Source organism: Euprymna scolopes, chromosome 7 (assembly GCF_053919585.1).
Source record: "Euprymna scolopes isolate OS-2025 chromosome 7, ASM5391958v1, whole genome shotgun sequence".
NCBI lineage: Eukaryota > Metazoa > Mollusca > Cephalopoda > Sepiida > Sepiolidae > Euprymna > Euprymna scolopes.
In genome coordinates this window covers 92,045,391-92,063,937 of record NC_136488.1, presented here as the reverse complement: position 1 = coordinate 92,063,937, position 18,547 = coordinate 92,045,391, and the positions used below count along the sequence as shown (strand labels likewise).

At 33.7% G+C, this 18,547-nt stretch overlaps 2 long non-coding RNA genes across 2 annotated transcripts in view; one reads left to right on the top strand and one right to left on the bottom strand.

The window, feature by feature from the left end:
* LOC145279826 (uncharacterized) overlaps positions 1–18,547 on the bottom strand; it is a 302,766-nt gene that overhangs the window by 66,371 nt on the left and 217,848 nt on the right. The gene's annotated exons all lie outside the window — the stretch shown is intronic.
* On the top strand, positions 906–7,100 carry LOC145280239 (uncharacterized). The gene is made up of 2 exons (XR_013868587.1): positions 906–1,376; positions 7,009–7,100. It is a non-coding gene; the product is annotated as an uncharacterized LOC145280239 (long non-coding RNA).

Genomic DNA, 18,547 nt, shown 5'->3' with positions numbered 1-18,547 from the left:
AGTGAAGGGGAAATGGGGACCAACTCACCGGGGAGTAGGGGAGCTCGATAGTGACAATTGGTATGAAGGGTTGCCCCTACATTTACGAAGGTCTTATCTGTGGGGTCGTCCCCACATATGATCTTTGCTTGCAGCATCTGCCGGAACAGATGCTACAATTTGATCCCGGCCCGAAGGCCAAGAAAAACTTAAAAAGCTAAGAACAGCATCTATTAACAACAGACCTTTTATCTTTACCAAGCACAAAAGTGATACGGACAGACCGACCGACAGACCGACGGACCAATGGAGTGACTTATAGAGTCACTTGCACGCGACTAAAAAAATAATAATAATAAATAAAAAGAAATGGTTGAGCTAGAACCCGTAATATTGGTGTTAGTAATCGATGACGCTATGCGTTGCACCAAACAAACAACTGCGTTAATAATCTTGTAAATTTAATAAATAAATAAACCTCTGTTACAGATCGTGCACATGCGCAAACGACGCCATTGTTGCTATGCTCGTTAAGTTGTGATTTCTTTCAAGTTTGAACCCTTTTTTAATTCCTTAGCAATTGATTTAATCAATTAAACACCCCTAATAAAATTCTGCACCAAAAATTCAATCTTTTGAGCTATTGTACATCGTCCAACGATCATCCGACTAGGAGGACATACAATTTGAAAAACGGAGACAGGCACACACACACACAGATATAGTGAGATTTATGTATTAGATTTATTATTATTACCTACTTACACCGGTGTTTCATGTTTATGCAATATTCAGTGTAGAAGTTGCTGATTGCTGTTGATCGAAGAGTTCAAACGCAGTTGCAAATTTGTCTTTGATTCTGCAGTCTAGTATTTAACTCCTAGGCCACCATCAAGTAACATGGAGAAAAAAAGAATTATATAATATCTTGTGGAAGTGATGCATATTAGTTTTACTGGCAGTTTAAAATCAATAAATATTCACCGTTTTATTATTAATTCAAGCGATAAATATTAAGTTTTAAACAAAATTAAACAAATAAAATCGATAAAGGAGTGTTTTGGGCATCAAAAAATAGATACCATTTTTTTTCTGTTGATTCTGACATCGATTCCGATACCCCCTAAGTTCAAATGTTTTAGATTCCCGATTCCGATTCTGATTAATCATGTCAACACTGATATATTTTTTTCTGTTGTAAATTGCAGATAATCTATTCAGAGTATCTTTCAACAAGCTCGAAACGGAATGTCGGATGCAATAAATGTATTGTAGAAAAGATCAGAAAACAAATAGATAGTCCGACTGGAGACATGTTCAACTATGTTGCCGAGAACGTTCTGGCATTCTTGATTCCATGTTGGAAACAATACCTTTTAGAGGAAAAGTGCAAAATTGTAAGTATTTCTGTTTTGAACCGAGTGCGTGTATAATAAAAATATGTGTTACTGTTTAGTGTGCATTCTTTTGTATTTCGCGAGGAGTGCACACTTAACGCATGTTGTAGTGTTGGATAAAAGAGCTTGGAGATTGTGCACACACACAAAGTTCAGGTTAGCAGAGAACAAAGAAAATACCATGTCGAACTTTGACAAAGATATTGATCTCCGATGAAACAAAGAAAATACCATGTCGGACTTTGACACTTATATTGACCTCTGATGAAACAAAGAAAAAAAATTGTCACTAAAAACAAAGGATTCGACGAACAAAAATACAGAGAGTGAGAAACGGATAGAGACGCACGATTGTTACGCCATTATCTCACCTTCCAACCTTTACTCAATACGTCCGACAACCACTGCAGGCGAAATAATAATTAAACAACAAACATTTTTGTTATGAAACCGTCTCTGTGTTTGATTGTCAGCCGGCTTGAACAAGTTAGAGTGTATATATTTCTTTAACAGCATGCATCTTCGTAGAAATGTAACGAACATGATTATACATACGTGAGTGATAAAGAGATAGTTGTTACAGAAAGACAGAAAATGCAACACAAGCATTGTGATGCCAGTGCCTAACTATTCTCGCAAAGAACAGGAAGAACCACGTTACCATGGAAAGACACAACATAAAAGGATCCCAACTGAAGAAAGAACTAGAAAAGAAATACACATAAATTAAGTGACTTTCGATTTTACCCTGATTGCTTCTGCTCTTGAAACACACACACACACACACACACACACACACACACACACACACACACACACACACACACACACACACACACACACACACACACACACACACACACATATATATATATATATATAAAAGAAATCTATATTATAAATCTCACCTGTCTGTTTAAATGTATGTATGTATGTATGTATGCCTAAAACTTTTGATAGAGGCGACAGATTTTCACAAAATCGATATCGTTTTGCAGACCGTCCATTCGGGCGGCAAATATAGAAAAAATTAGTAAAAGCATTTATTTCTTCATCCTCAACTAGGCACTTTTCTACAGGGAGGCGTCGGTTTTTTCACCGATATTTTCGAAAGTCACCCCCTCTTTTCCATTGTTTAGCCTTAATTTAAACCTTCGCCACTTTCGGTTTGGCGATGGACGCAACGGTAAAGACGTCACGTTTTTTTCACGTTCTTTTTCCTCCTTCGCGGTACGGGTTTGAGCCTGCTTGCTACCACATTTTTTTTTGCTCACACCCACCTCCAAACACCCGGACAACGCCGGTCACCCAGGCTAGTATATATATACATAATACACACACACACACACACACACACACACACACACACACATATATATATATATAATTTTGTATGCATAAAATAAAAACCACTACAAATTTCGTTAAATCTTTTTTTTCTGTATTCCGTTACAAATTCAATTCGGAGATTTTCATTTGTTGTTTTCTTTCGTACCGCTGCATACTATGTAGTAAAATAATGGAGCAGCATATCTTTTCGGGTTTTATTCAGTGTTTGACCACGGAGTTGAGGATGGCAGTAGGGTCGGTAACAAAAACATTAACAGGTGAACCCGTTCTAAAGAACATAAGAAGGGGCTAGACGACTTAGAAATGTATTTTCGAGTAGTCGTAGAAAAATATCAGGCATTTTTGACTACTTATGGCCAGGTTGGGTTATTTGTAAATAAACTAATGTTAAACAATTAAAGTTTAACATGGTTAGAATTAAAACGGTCCTTAGAGGACGATTACAACATTGTTGCAACTCCTAACAATTATATAGTAGAATATGCGAATGTAACACAGTGTATAACAGAAAAAATCGAGGACTATATGCAGATAATAGTACGACTAGCAGAAGGGGTATATAGTGCATTAGTTAAGAAACAAATTCTAGCAATGTTTTTATAGGAGGCATCAGAGATAGAAAGGTAAAAATGGCTGGGATGAGGGATGAATGCCGGATCTTCAAGCAGCTTATCAGAATGCCTTAACAGAAGTTATATGGAAGATTTGGAAGGTCTTATTCTTGTTGAAGCCGGGGGGTCCAGCCAGTTCCCCAAAATACAATAATAGATGGAAAAGCGGAAACTGAGTAGAAAATACAGGGCCCAGTATGTAAACTAGGGAGAGGGAAAGAGGTAGGCAAGTCATAAGGTGTTTCTGTTGTGGTTAAGAGGGTCACATGTGGAGAAACTGTAGGCGACATATCTAAGGAAACGGAGGCGCCCAATGAACGGAACAGAAAGTTACCAACACACATAATCGTAACATATGCGCAACAAATTCCATTACGATTAAGTTAGACAAGATTATCGAGCTCAGGGCAGAGGTTTCTGTAATTAATATTAGTGTTTTCCGTGCATTGATACAGGGACCTGAACAAAAAAATAGTTGTAAATTTAAGGACAGGAAATGGATCTTCATTAAATGTGGAAAGTCTCTCCCGATTAAGGATAGGACTAGGAAGCCAATCCATCCAACATGAATTCTCTGTTGTGAAGAATCTCACCAGAAGTGTAATACTAGGCCGTGATTGGCTTAGGCAAAATTAGGTGAGAATATACTTTAATTTACGAGCAATGAAGAAATGAATATATAGCGTTAAAGAAAGATGCTCATGTTTCCACAATAGTTAGATTGCCTGAGAAAAGAACGTTAAAACTTAAAACTCTGGCATCTACATACATACATGGCTCGTGTGGGTTTTAGCAACGGCCAGGGATTGGAATATAAGATAGAGCAAATAAGCAGCGGGTTTGTTAGTAATGTTAGTAGAATTTCAGTGGCTAATGTGATGGTAAAAATTAACAAGTCTAGTAAGTTTCCGTTGCTCATAACAAATAACACCAATCAAACGGTCATTTTAAAAAGGGGTTGTCAGATAGCTAAGTGTAGCTCTTCTCGTAGCATTACTGAGATTACCATGCCGGATTTACAACGTAATAAGATCTCAGATGAAAACTTGAAAGGAATAAATGTACCTAAAGAATTCAAGTTAGATATCGAGTATACAGAAGACTGTGCAAATAACACACAAAAAGGATTAGAAAAATGCATAATACATAACACTGAAAGAATAATTTCTGCAGAAAGAGACACGGAAGAAACAAACAAGATAGAAAAAGAGAGGGAGAATGAGACGAGGAAAGAAAAATGGGAAGCGAAACCGCCACATGGACGATTCATAAGGATTACAAAAGAAAAGACTAAAGAAAACACATATAAATGGCTACAAAAAGGAAACCTTAAGAGGGAAACCGAATCACTAATAATATATGCACAAGATAACGCAATTAAAATCAACCACATCAAAGCAAGGACCGACAAGATACAAAAAACAGCAAACGCAGACTCTAGGTACAAAGAGGTGAAACAATAAACCACATAATTAATAAGTGAATGCGTAAACTAGCCCCAAAAGAATATAGCAATACACACGATCAAGTAGGGAGAGCAGTACTTTGGAAATTATGCAAACAATTGCTTCTTGAACACACAGACAAATGGTACAAACACAAACCGGCAGAAGCACTGGAAAATGAAAGTCACAAGATCTTATGGGATATGGAGATAGAAACGGATAAACCCATCCAAGCAAGAAGACCGAATGTCATAATAGTTAACAAGAACGAAAAGTCCTGCCAGATTGTAATTTTGCCATTGCTGCAGACCACAGAGTGAAGATTAAGGAGAATGAAAAGCGGAGCAAATACAAGGAAGTGGACAGAAAGTTCAAAGGACTCTGAAGAATGGAGAAATTAAAGATAACACCACTAATAGTAGGAGCGCTATGAACGATACCGAAAAACTTAAAATAAAGAATGCTGGAAATTGGAATCAGTCATGGCAAAGAAGATATAATGAATTTTAATAATAAAAACTCCAGAAATATTAAGGAACCCCCTTGAATGTGGAGACTAACACTACACATAAACTACACACAAATTGGACATACATAAACAGCTATAGATGAAAATCTCTGAACTCCAATCTCTGGCCCCCCCTCGCCAATCTTTCACGAAAAACACCCGTCTAGCTGAATCCACTGTGAAAAATTTCCCCCACTCTTTATCTGTGCCTAAATCAAAACGCGGATTCCATGAACAAAGCTTCTTTCTTAGAACTGCACGCCTGTGGAACTCTGTTCCGTCTGCCTGCTTTCCACCGGACTACAACTTGGATGTCTTCAAGTCAAATGTTAACAAATTCCTAATGAACCGCCCCCTTAAGTAAACACTTCATCAAATCTCCACACTAACGTAATGTACTTGCAATAACCCTTATCTCTGAGTGGCTTCCGGACCTTGATAAGTGGTGATCACTGTGTAAAAAAAAAAAATCACAAAGGATCACCACGTGGAATCATGAAAACTGAAACTGTATAATTGAAAAATACCGCTCCCCTTTTTTTTCTTTCTCTATGAGTGTCACCATGAACGGGCACCATACGCAATTAACGAGGGCCAAGGAGGATGGAAAAACCGTTGAGACAAAGCACTAGCCATACCTCTGCTAGATGAGTGCAAAGAGGACTGGAGCCTTGGGGAGGCTTATTGCCACCCAAATTTCAGTGAAGACCAATGGTCACCCCCAGCGAGAAATCAATGGTAAGCGGCTGTTGCGATAACGCAAATTATTTTGCAAAGGTTATCGAACGAGGTGAAGAGTACTGGTCACTTAGACTCCAGGAAACACCATAAATTGTTCTCAAAGAGCAATCTTTGATGATGGCTTGTGTAACTACTAGTGAGTAAATGATAATAATAATGATGATGATGATGATGATGATGATAACAACAGCAACAACAACAACAATTACAATAATAATTCATAAATGAACAAAAATAAATTAGTATAAATTAAAATGTAAGTGGACTTACAAATTAAAACTATGCCAAGTTCAAACACACACAAAAAAAAACAAAAAACAAAAACAAAAACAGAAACCTCTCTCCCCTCCAAAAACGAAAAACAAAAGGTGTGAATTAGAAGTCAAATTGAACCTCTGTTTGATAAACGCGCAACTGCGATAAATGGGTATGCAATTAACAAAGAATCGGATTGGCTTACTAGCAACCTCAGCATCACGGGAACATAGAGGAATGTAAATTAAAATTGAATTTACATCACTGGTTCTTATAAATAACACCCAAGATGAGAACAGCAGTCCGAATAATCGAAATAATTGAAATTATCGACCCTCATCTATATTCAGAAACATGACATTAACATTTTCATATCAAATTCCTGTTTGTCCATCACTACAAATAAGCAGCAAATTCAAGATGTTTTTTTTTCAGAATGTTATTATTGCAAGGGAGGTAATTTTGTTGTTTTATTTTTACTCAAAGAAATAAAAAAATGATTTTTGTACAAAATTTGGTTCTTATATCTACGTAGACACAAATGAAATAAGGCAGTTCAAAATAAAATAAACAGAAAAACTTATCAGCATTACTTTTAACTATATTAGTTATATTTAATTTGATAAAAAACGTGGGAACTCAAATATTGTCCCCATGTAAAAATGGCTACTTTTGTTTGTTTAAATTTTTAAAAACTATTTTTTCTTTTCTTTTTATTACAGCTAGAACTGCTGAATAATTGAATGGAAATAATTTTTCCATGTTGTTTTTCGAAATTTTCTTTAAATGGAAATTAAAAAAAAATATTCAACAATTCTTGTTTTGTCTGATCATTTTATAACATTATTTGGATTGTTCATTTGCGGTTATTGTTTAACTGTATTAATATTAACTAACCCGGAATCCGTGTATATTTCACGTTTGCTTTTATCACTTATCTGCACAATTTACCGTTATTGATCTTCCGTTTGAAATAATAACTTTATGTAAGGGCTAATGATATCAAACAATGTTGTCTCTTTCTTCTCCAGTAAAAATAATTGACATTGTGTATGTTTATACTTTATGTATCGTAAGTTATTGCAATTTATATATTTTAAAACAATACATGTTCACGTTCTCCCTCCGTAAAAGTAATTGTCACACACACACACACACCCACACACACACCCACCCACCCACACCCACCCACACACACACACACACACACACACACACACACACACACACACACACACACACACACACACACACACACACACACACAGACATATATTCATGATAATAAAGATTAAAGTAAATTCGACAATACAAATTGAAAATGGAAATGTGGAATACCTAAATTCTTAACGTTTCGCCCACCATTTTTCGGGCTTTATCAAGAGTGAAAATAAAGCTAACAGTAAAAAATATTCAAAATAATGTCTTTTAAATGTTGGCCATTTTCAGCTTCGCAAATTTGTGCTCTTTCCAAAACATTATTCATGACAGATTGCAGAATCTCTGGATTGCGATTTAACTCCCTTATTTTGTTCCACGAGCTGGCAGACCGCAAAATGTCAAACCCCAAACACTGCAAGAATTGAAGGAAAACATCAGGAACGAAATAAGGGAATTAAAGTGCAATACAGAGATTCTGTAATCTGCCATGAATAATTTTTTGGAAAGAGCACACATATGCGAAGCTGAAAATGACCAACATTTAAAAGACATTATTTTTCATAAATAAAGATTGTTTGAATTTTACATTAAAAAAAAATCCCAATGTCTTAGTCTATTTAAATTCAAAACTCTTCAATAACTTTTGGGCAACCCGTATATATATATATATATATATATATATATATATATATATATATATATATATATATATATATATATATATATATATATTTGTATATATATATATTTGTATATTTTGGCAGCAAGTCATTATTCAAGCACGTCTGATTAAACACGACTGAGTTCTTTCTTCCGGTTTTTTGGATAACTTTTCAATTCGTCGAGCGTTTTTTAATTTCGACTGACATGTTGTATGCTATGGCGCCCAGTATTTGTTGTTCGGCCATATTCTTCTCAAGAGCTCTCAATCGGTACCCCCAATCGTCGTCAGGAGCGATTGCTGTTGTTGTCATTTTCTTTATTGAGGCTTGGTACATCTATCTATCTATCTATCTATCTATCTATCTATCTATCTATCTATCTCTCTCTCTCTCTCTCTCTCTCTATATATATATATATATATATATATATATATATATTACACCACTTTATGCTGCCTACTAAGACTTAAGTTATCAAATAATTCTCCTTAACCTTATTTCTAGAATCCTTATCAGATTTTAATCATTACATGATTTTTATTATAGAAAATGTATAAACTTTAACCCTAGCAGTTCTTAAGAAGAAATTAAACTTGAGAACCTGGCTCAATGTGCGATTAAGACACTAATTAAACTAGATTCTCTTTAGTCGACTATGGCTGGAATTCAACGCAAATGTGATATACTTCAATTATAATATAGAATAGTATAGAAAATGAATAATTGGGATTGTTCTTTAACACAAATAAATTCTCGCTGACGTTTCTGAATTTGGGAGATGCGGATTGGTTATTCTTATTATTGGGATTCATCGGACTACTGTTCTCATCTCAAATATTCTTTTCACAACGTTTCGATGGATGTAACACGTAAGAATCCGTGGCGCAGTGGTTAGAGTATTTGGAAAAATCAATTGTAAAAGTGATATTCGATTTAAGGCTTAATTCGCAGTGTGGGCGACTGAAAAATACAATTGCGAATTGCTTAGGACCTCTATCCAGTCATGGCTGATGGAACAAGAACACGCTACCTCTGTGAAGGTTTCGTTCAACAGAAACATTCCAGAGTTCGAGAAGATACACCTGAAAAAGGTCGGAGGTTACATCGACCACAGCATTGTGAAAATCACACTCAATATGAGACCAGTAGTCCGATGAATCCAAATAATACGAAATTCTCAAGTGATCACACTTGAACATTCTGCTATTTTATTTTTAATTTACAGGCAATTGGAAAGTTTATTCGGGATATTTTAAGTTTATTTTCTGCAAAAGCGTGCAATTTTTTTCTTACATTTTTTGATTTTTTTCTTAAAGAGTAAATAATCCAAATGTTTCGATATAAAGTTCTGATTATCTTTCAACTACGTTCGTACAAGATGATTCTGATCGATTTTTGCCGATTTTCATATTTAATCCAATACATATTTAATTTTGGAAAAAAAGGCAACTTATGATCCGGTACCAGGATATATAAAATGGTATCGAATATAAAAATGGTTAAAAGAGAGATTTATACATTTTATTATCAGTTATTGATAATAATTATAATATAGTATAGTATTATATTTATATATAAGTCGTGACATGGACGTCGCCAAAAGAAATTATTATTTCTGTTTTCAACAAGTTTGTTTTTAAAGAGAGAGAGAGAGAGAGAGAGAGAGAGAGAGAGAGAGAGAGAGAAAGAGAGAGATTTTTGCTATTATTTTTATACTAGCGGGACCTGTGGAAATTCCACAGCAGCATTTTTCATATGTAATATATTGTTGCTAGGCATGCTGTGAGCGTTCTGTTCAGCATGAATGAAGGCACAATAATATTATTCTAGTTTTTTTAATAAACTGTACTGCCCCCTTACTAAAATAATAACTTTGATATATTTTATGGGCTGATTATTTCATTACAAACACACCGGTCAATTAACTCACATTTTCTCATTTTTCATAATTATTGAATATGTTACTATGTTCGACAATAATTTTTCATAATTTCAACCCACATTATCGCCCCTCCCTTTACTAAAGTATTAAATTTGATATATTGTATCGGCTGATTATTTTATATAAAAAAACATAACTATCAATTAACTCACATTTCATCATTTTTAATAATTCTTGGATATGGTAATAATCTTGACAATAATTTTTAATCATTTAAACTCACCATATCGCACACCTTACTAAAATAATAACTATATATATTGTCTAGGCTGATTATTTCATTCACACATCAATCAACTCACATTCCATCATTTTTCGTAATTCTTGGATATGTTACTAATTTCGACAATATTTTTTTATAATTTAAACGAAAGTTGTTGCCAAACCTTACTAAAATAATAACTTTGATACATTTGCTGGGCTGATTATTTCATTACAAACACACTAATCAATTAACCTCCATTTCATCATTTTTGCACAATTCTTGGGTATGTTACTAATTTCAACAATCATTTTTCATAATTTATACCCACATTATCGCCCCCTCCTTAATAAAATAATAACTTTGAAATATTATCTGGGCTTATTATTTCATTACAAACACACTAATGCATGAAATCACATTTACTCATTTTTAATAATTCTTGGATATGTTACTTATTTCGACAATCATTTTTCATAATTGTAACCAACATTTTCGCCTTCCTTCTTTACTAAATAATAACTTTGATATATTTTCTAGGCTGATTATTTCCTTACAAACACACCAATCAATTAACTAATATTTCATAATTTTTTCGTAATTCTTGGATATGTTACTTATTTCGACAATAGTTTTTCATAATTTAAACCCTCCTTATCTCCTTCCCCTTTACTTATATAATAACTTTATACATTGTCTAGGCTGATTATTTTATTATAAACACACGAATCAATTAAATCACACTTCGTCATTTTTCGTAATTCTTGGATATGTTACTAATTTTGACAATAATTTTTTATAATTTAAACAATCCTCGTCGCCCTCTCTTACTGAAAAATTACTTTGATATAGTGTCTGGGCTGATTATTTCATAAAAATCACAACTATCAATTAACTCACACTTCATCATTTTTCTTAATTCTTGGATATGTTACTCATTTCGACAATTATTTTAAATATTTTTAACCCACATTATCAAATCCCCACTACTAAAATAATAACTTTGATATATTATCTGGGATGATTATTTCATTTCAAACACACCAATCAATTAACTCACATTTTATCATTTTTCATAATTATTGGATATGGTACCAATGTCGGCAATCATTTTTCATCATTTTAACCCACATTATCGCCCCACTTACTAAAATAATAACTTTGATATATTGTCTGGTCTGATTATTTCATTGCAAACACACTAATGCATTAAATAACATATTATCATTTTTCATAATTCTTGGATATGTTATTAATTTCGACAATTATTTTTCATAATTTAAACCATCCTTATCGCCCTCTCTTACTAACATAATTACTTTGATATATTTCCTGGGCTGATTACTTTATTATAAGCACACAATCGATTAACTCACATTTAATCTTTGTTCATAATCCTGGATATGTTACTAATTTCGACAATAATTTTTATAATTAAAAACCCACATTATGCCTTTCCTTCCTACTTATATATTTGATATATTGTCTGGGCTTATTATATCATTACAAACACACCAATCAAGTAACTCACATTTCGTCATTTTTCATAATTCTTGGATATGTTACTAATTTCGACAATAATTTTCATAACTTTAACTCACTATGTGCCCCCCCTTACTTAAATAATAACTTTGATATATTTCCTGGGCTGATTATTTCATTACAAACAAATCAATCAATTCTGGGTATTGTCATAGTATATATGTTTCACCTATCTTATCTAAATTCGGGTGACGCCGAATATTCTGCTAATATATATCGTTCACCTATCGCATTCGTCCCGGGCGACGCTGGGTATTTTGCTACTATATGTTTTCCACCTATCTCATTCAATACTGGGCGACGCTTTCTGATAGTATATATTTGCACATCTCATTCAAGCCCGAGACTGACTTCATGTCCGCCACCCCACTGTTGAAAATATGCATTAAATAAAGTAATGTTTTAATCGTAAACTGTTTCAGCCATTTCCAGGACTGCCTTTATATCCCCAACCCACTTCTAAAAATATACATGAAATAATGTAATGTCTAAATAGTAAAGTGTTTCAGCCATTTCCGGGACCGACTTTATACCCCCAACCCACTGCTAAAAATATACATGAAATAATGTAATGTCTAAATAGTAAAATGTTTCAGCCATTTCCGGGACCGACTTTATATCCCAAACCCACTGCTAAAAATATACATTAAATAATGTAATGTCTAAATAGTAAACTGTTTCAGCCATTTCTGGAACTGACTTATAATCCCCACTCCACTGTAAGTATAAATAATGTATAAAGTAATGTATAAATCGTAAACTTTTTCAGCCATTTCCCGGACTGACTTCTTATCTCCCATCCTACAGTTAAAAATATACATTAAATAAAGTAATGTCCGAAACGTAAATGGTTGCAGCCATTTCTGGAACCGATTTCATATTTCCCACCACAATGTTAAAAATATACATTAAATAAAGTAATGTGTAATGCGTAAACGGCTTCACCCATTTTTTAGACTGATTTAATATCCCACACCCCACTGTTAAAAATATACATGAAATAAAGTAATGTTTAAATCGTAAACGGTTTGAGTAATTTCCGGGACTCACTTGATATCCCGTAACCCACTGCTTAAAATATACTTGAAATAAGTAATGTTTAAATCATAAACTGTTTCAGCAGCTTTTCGAAAGTAATACGTAAAAACACGGTTAGTGATTAGGCAACCATTGCTTCAAAATGAATTTCTGAGTGTAGTATCAGTTTCAGAATTCCAGTGACTTAAATCCACCCTTTTTTGGTCTTGGTTAATGGAGGAGAAATCCTTCATTACTGATACAATTCTTATTTTTGTTATTGACCAGAGTGTCCATTTTGGGGAGCTGGTTTCCCCCTAAATTTTTAACCGACCTCATGTCCAATTCCGCCTTGTGGGGAGGCAAGTAAACAAAAAAAAATAATCAGAACTGACATTTTCCAGAGTATTTTATAATTAATCAGAAGTGTCATTTCTAGGGCATTTTGTAATTAAATCAGAAATAACGGACGGAGTGATAAGCGTAATAATATAATGATTATGATCATTATTTTTAGTATCAGTTTTAGTATCATTACTATTATTATTCATTATTTTTATTTTATCAGTATTATTTATCAATATTATTATTATAATATTATTTCAAAAATTCATTATTATTATTATTATTATTATTATTATTATTATTATTATTATTATTATTATTATTTATTTATTTTTTTTAAGAAGAAGAAGATTAAGAAGAATTCATTTATAAAATAACTACAAGAAATACAGTGTAAATGAGAGATATCAGATAAAAATAAATCATCTTCTAATGCCCACCGACAGGGCATACATATTTAAATACTATAAAAAATGGATACAACAATGTTTTTTTTAATATGAAATAAAACACTTTGTTTCATTACTTACGATTTAATTTATTTAGAGAAATATTTATTTCCTATTTAAAGATTTTCAGTATATTTTATTTAACTAAAGAATTTTTCCATTATTTTTATTACATTGTTAGGTGAAGTTTCAGAACAGTTAACCCCCTCCTCATATTAAGAATGGCTTTCAGCATGATTCTTACACTAGCGGTATCAAAGATTTTTTTTTCCTTATTTTAAAACAAATTATTAAAAAAAGATACAAGACCATTAACTTTTTTTTCATTAAATCGCTATTTAGGTGAAGGTTCAAAATAGTTAACCCTTTTCCCCATAACCGTTTTTTTATGCAGTAAAACACTTTGTTTCAATAATTATGGTTTAAATAAATATTTATTCCTTATTAAAAGATTTACAGTATATTTTATTTAACTGAAGAAATATTTATTGTTCATACATATATTTTCCCTTATTTTTTTTTACATTGTTAAGTGTAGTTTCAGAATAGTTAATCCCCCTCCCTATATTAAGAATGGCTTTCAGCATGATTCTCACAATAGTGCTATCAAAGTTTATTGATTTTTCTTATTTAACAAAAATTATAAAACAGATACAAGAACATTTTAAACATTTTTTTCATAAAATCGTTATTTAGCTGAAGGTTCAAAATAGTTAACCCTTCTCCCCATAACCGTTTTTTATGCAGTAAAATACTTTGTTTCAATAATTATGGTTTAAATAAATATTTATTCCTTATTAAAAGATTTGCAGTATATTTTATTTAATTGAAATCTATATCAATAATTCGATTTAAAAATATTTGTGAATTTCCAAATCTTCATTGAATAAAATTCAAAATAAATATAAAATTCTATTGCATATGTAAAAGTTGACGGTTGCTTATTTAACTTCATTAAAAGCTATCAAAGTCAAATAAGAGCTGCTCAATATTCTGGTTTAATGGATCATTTAGCAAGGAATGAAGATGGTTATTCTGGTGTACCAGTTATTCTACCATCTACATTTACAGGAAGTCCTAGGAATCTACAACAGCTTTATCAAGATGCAATGTCAGTTTTCTGACCTATTCATTACTCACACGTGTAATCCAAAATGTCCTGAAATATTAAACAACTTGGGGTCATCAGAACTTTCACAGAATTGATGTCAACAATGTCACAGCTTTTTTTAAATTCACAGTCTGACTCCCAAGAACCTGCTGACTGACCACTATTCTCACTCCAAGCAGCTGATCGACGTCCCTGTCACCGCCTCAATCATCACCAGCACTTCCTGACAATATCAACAGCATCAGTTACGATCGCATTGACCTTCAATAAAAGTTTAAACTAAAGTTCTTTGTTCTACTTGCTTCCATACGTTCATTTTTGTAATATAACAATAAGGAATTTCTTACTGATGTGTTTTAAAAGATTTTAACTACCGTGGAATTTCCACGGGTCCTGCTAGTAGCAATTAACAACTTAAACTATCCTACTTGACAAATTGGTGGCAGTTGCCTGTAGATACATACATACATACATACATACATACACAATCCTCTACTTGTATAAGAGCTAAATAAATTCCTAAAATGGAATGTTGTTGCCATATCTGATGAGAAGCTGTTCAGAGCACCCTTCCATTCCTCGACAGTGTCCAAAACCGGATTTGAAACCTAGTAAGTGATGCCTTTTTCTCCTCTTTGTAACCTCTTTTTTTCCACAGAAGAGACGCTGTTAGTCTATCTCTGCTCGATCGTTATTTTCACAGCAAGTGCTCGACTGAGCTTCAATCTATGTAAAAGTTAAAAATATGGCTTGGGTACCATCAGGTAGAATCGAAACCAAAACATTTAGCACACCAATCCAAATCGACTCCGTTTAGACTATCGACAGATGAATAAGAATGAAAAAATGTAAAAAATTAAGCATCTTTAACTTAAAACTATATATTTGCACATGCGCAGTAGTAACAGGTTAGTTTACTCACTCCTACCAAAACATTCACGACAAACACTTGCATAGCTACAACATTCGTCTAGCTACAGCCACTGTCAACAATTTCCTTCGCTCTCTGTCCATGTTTAAATCTAAACCCAAATCCCATGAACAAATCTTCTTTCTTAGAACTGCTCCCCTGTGAAGCTCTGTTCAGTGGGCCTGCTTTCCTGCTGACGACAATATGGTCGTCTTCAAGTCTAATGTAAAAAAGTTCTTGTCGAGCTGCCCCCTTAAATAATCAAATTCTAACCAATTTCCACCACTACCGATTATTATGCTGTTCTCCTACAGACCACCTTACACTCATTAACCTATATCCTCCAATGGCTTACAGGCCTCAATAATTGGTGACTGCATTGTAAAAAAAAAAAAAAACCTACACGGAATAGATAAGATGAGTTAGCTTTAGACTGAAAATATAAAGGTTCATTTTCAATCCCGCCTCTCGACAGTCGTGTTACTTTCTTTTCTTTTGTAAAGCAATTAATTATAATATTTCTAACAAGTTTGTTCGTATAATAATTTAATAACAAGATGAAAAAAATAGTAATTAAATTTAACTTCTAAAATTATGTTTAAAACTAAAATCTTAATATTTTAGAAAATCAAGTCGTTTCTTGGCCCTCGGGACAAGATCAAAGTGTAGTATCTGTTCTTCAGATGCTGCACTTCTATTTCTTGTTCTCTTTCGGTGGAGGAGAGGTCCTTCACGACTGAGACAATTTTTATTTTTGTACCTTTTCTCCACGTTAAAAAACGACCCTGGTGTCTAACTCTGTCCCGTGGGGAGGCATAGTAAATAGGTACTTTAAATAAAGAAAAGAATGCTAACGGGTAACGCCGGTTAGGGACAGCTAGTTTTGTATAAATAAAACCACACACCACACCCTCATCCGCATGGCCACTTCTTTATTTTTCAGTTTACTTGTCCTCTCTCTTGAAAATTGGTGTTTATTTTAGGCTTTTACTTAACGCCCTTTTTACACCGATTCTTCTGCTATTTCTTTATTCGCACTAGAATTTCATAGCAGCGAGCAATTCAAGCGTTTTTCTAATCAAACTTATCGAACGACGCGGTAAACGGATACGAAACTATGCTAAGAATTTGGCCACACTTTCTTGTTTGTTAACCAAATATCGACGACTGACAAGGGGAGGTACTGTTTTCACTTTTATCCATTTGTTTACTCGCCTCCCCACAAAAATGACACAAGAACGGGTTTTAATGTGTAGGAGAGGGATCCAACTACTCCCCCCCCCCAAAAAAGGAGCACTATGAATTTGAGACAATATAATAATAATTGCTTCAGTCTAAAAAGATTTCTCATTCACTTACGGAGGACGGGAAAGAAAATAGTGTGGTATCAAAAAAAGGTGCTTATTCAGATTGGCACTTATGACGGCATTTAAAATTAAAGAAAATGCAGAAATGTCTGTATGATGTACGTCCCAATCGTGAGACGAAGATGAAAAATTCCCAAAATCACGTACATTGATCAAGTATCTATTTTTATTATTCAATTTTTAAAAATCTGTTTCAAGGAGGTAACCAAAAATTAAATCAACGAATCGGTAGACAAGGGCAGACAAGTCTAATGTACATAAAAACTAATCACCGATTACCTCTTCTTATTATGTTCTCTAGAGAAACATGGCATCGTCTTTCACTTATCTATAAAAACGGCGAATTTGTTTTTCGTAAATAAATAAATAAAAAAATCTACTTGATTAAATTTTGTGATTTTTGGAATGATACAATCTTCATTCCGTGACAATCTTCATTCCGTGGCAAAATAAAAGTTTTTTTTTGTTTAGCGCCATAAGTGCCAATCTGAATAAGCACCCATTTTTCTACTACTCAAAGACCAAGATTTCGCTTGTTTTTATTTGTGAGCAATATTAGCAATTACTGACCAGATTTCCACCAAACCTTGGCAGTGAGATAGTATTTCACCCAGAATAGACTCCATTTAATTTTTATCAGGATCCGGAAAACGTTGTGGGCCGAAGACGTTCGTTTCAATTTATTCACAACTACTTAGCGTTACCTTATACTGCGTACCATTGAACACGTTTGCGTTTATGCAGAATATGGACCCCGTTATCTGTTCCCTCCTTCTTACACATCAGGAATAAGAACTTGTCTATCAACGTGGAAAAAGAAAAACTTTTCTTTCATCATTCGGGTGTCTAATATCAATTAAAATAAAACTACGTCGTATAAGCTTTCCGTAAATGTAACAAATTATCACAGAGTTGCTTCCCTTCTCATTGCAACATGGTCGGCTTCAAATATAACAAGCACGGGTGCCCGGCGTTGCCCGGGTATTTGTAGGTGTGTATGGCGCAAAAAAAAAAAAGTTGTATTAGGCAGGCAGGCTTGAACCCGTGGCGCGAAGGCGGAAAAGAAAGTGGAGGTGTGTGTAAGGGTGTTGGTTGCGCCAAAAAAAAAAAAAAAGAAAAAAAAAGAAGGTAAATTGAGAGCGCAAAAAACTGATAGAAGACAGGCAGGCTCGAATCGTACCGCGAAGGAGGAAAAGAAAATGAAAAAAATAAAATAAAATAAAAAAAACGTGGGGCGTAAGCCAAACCGGAAGTGACGTAGATTTAAATTAAGGCTATGAAATTGAAAAGAGGTGATGACTTCGAAAATATCGGCGAAAAAAAGCGACCCCTCCCTGTAGGAAAGTACTGAGTTGAGAGTGAAGGAATTAATGTTTTTGGCCAATAGTTCGATATTTGTCGTCCGAAGGGTCGGGCTTCAAAATGATACCAATCACATAAAAATCCGTCACCTCTGTCGAAAGTTTTGGCGAGAAATACATACATACATACATACATACATACATACATACATACATTTAAACAGACAGGTGAGATTTATATTATAGTATACC